The sequence below is a fragment of the Lepisma saccharinum genome, chromosome 28, assembly GCF_977018435.1.
Source record: "Lepisma saccharinum chromosome 28, izLepSacc3.1, whole genome shotgun sequence".
NCBI classification, from domain to species: Eukaryota; Metazoa; Arthropoda; class Insecta; order Zygentoma; family Lepismatidae; genus Lepisma; species Lepisma saccharinum.
Window position 1 is genome coordinate 29,966,170 of NC_139256.1, and position 2,334 is coordinate 29,968,503.

The 2,334-nt window shown below is 44.6% G+C and overlaps 3 non-coding genes across 3 annotated transcripts; 2 read left to right on the top strand and 1 right to left on the bottom strand.

The window, feature by feature from the left end:
- The first annotated feature begins 461 nt into the window (after positions 1-461).
- On the top strand, positions 462-550 carry TRNAL-AAG (transfer RNA leucine (anticodon AAG)). Its single transcript has one exon. It is a non-coding gene; the product is annotated as a tRNA-Leu (tRNA).
- A 639-nt stretch (positions 551-1,189) lies between these two features.
- TRNAL-UAG (transfer RNA leucine (anticodon UAG)) lies at positions 1,190-1,271 on the bottom strand. The gene has a single exon. It is a non-coding gene; the product is annotated as a tRNA-Leu (tRNA).
- Positions 1,272-1,963: 692 nt separating this feature from the next.
- TRNAL-UAG (transfer RNA leucine (anticodon UAG)) lies at positions 1,964-2,045 on the top strand. Its single transcript has one exon. It is a non-coding gene; the product is annotated as a tRNA-Leu (tRNA).
- Positions 2,046-2,334: the final 289 nt, after the last annotated feature.

The window sequence follows — 2,334 nt, forward strand, 5'->3', positions numbered from 1 at the left end:
TTTGGGCCTCGTAATCACGAACCTGCACTTAAAATTTGGCGCTTATTTGGGGGGCAGGTGAATCCGGCCAATTTCTAACATGCCTTTAACAGGGACTCTATAGATATAGGCGGGGCCACGATAGCGGTTGGGGGCGGTAGGTCAATTACCCCAGGGGCGGAGCCCGGAATCGGCGGGAAATTTGGAAATCGAGGGTGTGGAAATAAGAACTTAATTTAGATTATTTTGCTATGTCCACGTGTGAGCGCCAAATTTTGACTGCAGATTCGTGATTAGGGGGCCAAAATTAGTGAGTATGCCGAATTTCAAACAAAATTGAGAAATTCCCTGTATCGTAAAATCGCTCTAAATTATCAATTACATGTTACCATGTACCATGTTACTTTCTTCAGTAGTGACAAAAAATAGACCTCTGACTACTTATTTCATAACTGCACTTTCCTGTATCGTTATTACTATGTGGTAGCGTGGCCGAGCGGTCTAAGGCGCTGGTTTAAGGCACCAGTCTCTTCGGAGGCGTGGGTTCGAATCCCACCGCTTTATTTTATCACTTCTCATTTCACCTATCTTGCCTCTGCTTAAGATTTACAAGTTTACAAGTTTCCGCATTGAACTGCAATTGACCTCATTGTTAGATCAGCTTTAGATTGGTCGAAGTGAAGGGGGATGCTGGGCGATTGTATCTCCCTAGCTGGCAAAATGTTTGTCAAGCATCCTCCCCCCCCCCCCCCCGTCCAGCTGTCTCATTATCACCAAGTTATACGGTAATGTTTTCCACTTCAAGCGCTGCATTACACACGCTATGATAATAATCCTTTGCGCAACAGCCCTGAAGGGCCTTGGCTTACCTACCGACTGCCGGTCTCCCTCCCACGCTTTCCTTCGTCACCTCTAAGCAAGAAGATCTGCAACCACTATTGGAACACTCGGGAGGTCAGCCCGACGTATCCCCAGCCGTTATAGTAGGTTTCCGGAACCGGATTGCGCTTACTCATTTCCACACGATGGTGGGTTGCTACCGGCCCTATACCAAAAACCCTATAGCGCTACAGCCCAATACTGGCCCTGACTTACATACCGACTGCTGGCCTCCCTCGCACGCGGGCCACCAGGGGGGCGTGCACCCAGACTAGGGGGACGGGTGGTCGGCTCGACCAACCCCCAGCCGTTGTAGCTATAACGAAAATACTGGCAGCGGTGGGATTCGAACCCACGCCTCAGAAGAGACTGGTGCCTAAAACCAGCGCCTTAGACCGCTTGGCCACGCTACCACACCGATGAACTAAAGAAATTAATTCATACACAACACATATTCCACATTGATATTTAGGGATATGGTATATAATAAATGTCTGTCCCCAAAACTAAATTAATTCTTCCCGCTCCTCCCGACTTACTTTTTCTTGTGCTGGCTGGGTTCCCGTGTATTGAAATCAATCTCCTCCCCAACATACTAGTAGAAAATGGTTCTGTGTATTTTAACATTGAGCAAGTGGTTTAACAACAACAACAACATTTAAACTCTAGGTCCAGTCTTGATTAGCCTTTCTGTGCATAACGTTGACGTGGGAAAAACCTCCAAATCCAGAACTAATCCTATTTAACTTTTGCTTAAAATTTATGTTTCCACACTGCACTGCAATAGAATCCATTGCTAGAACACCGTTCAACAATACCACGTACCAATATTCAAATTATTGACTCTCTACCAGTGCTCGAAGTAAAAAATGTTAGATAGAGTGGTTGATCTTTGGGGTTAGCTGGGGTGTAGGCTCCTATGGTTTAACATGGTGTTAATGAGATTCTTGAGGGGATGCTTTGCAGAAATTTTCATACCTGGGAAATATCTCTTCCCCCATTGCCCTCTACTATAATTATCAACAACATTTGAGTTTCTTCAGAATACTGACAAAATTAGACGGCAGGCTACCGTGTTATCACGCATATTCTTTCATTAAAGTGTGGTAGCGTGGCCGAGCGGTCTAAGGCGCTGGTTTTAGGCACCAGTCTCTTCTGAGGCGTGGGTTCGAATCCCACCGCTGCCAGAATTTTTGTTATAGCATTAGTTTATGCCATCCCATGTATATTTCGTGTGTGATTTTAACATTAATAGTCTGCAAGCGTTCGTAAAATATATAATTTCTAGGAATGGTTTCATGTATGCGTTTTACACCCACTTTTAGTTACACACTGGGTTTTCTACTTCGCACATACCCAACGTAATGTGGAAATTGATACATTAATGTAACTACGCTAATTCAGGATGTTCATAAAGTGTGGATCCAATGTGAAAATTGACGAATAGCACTGTTCCTTTAATGCCAACACATTTCC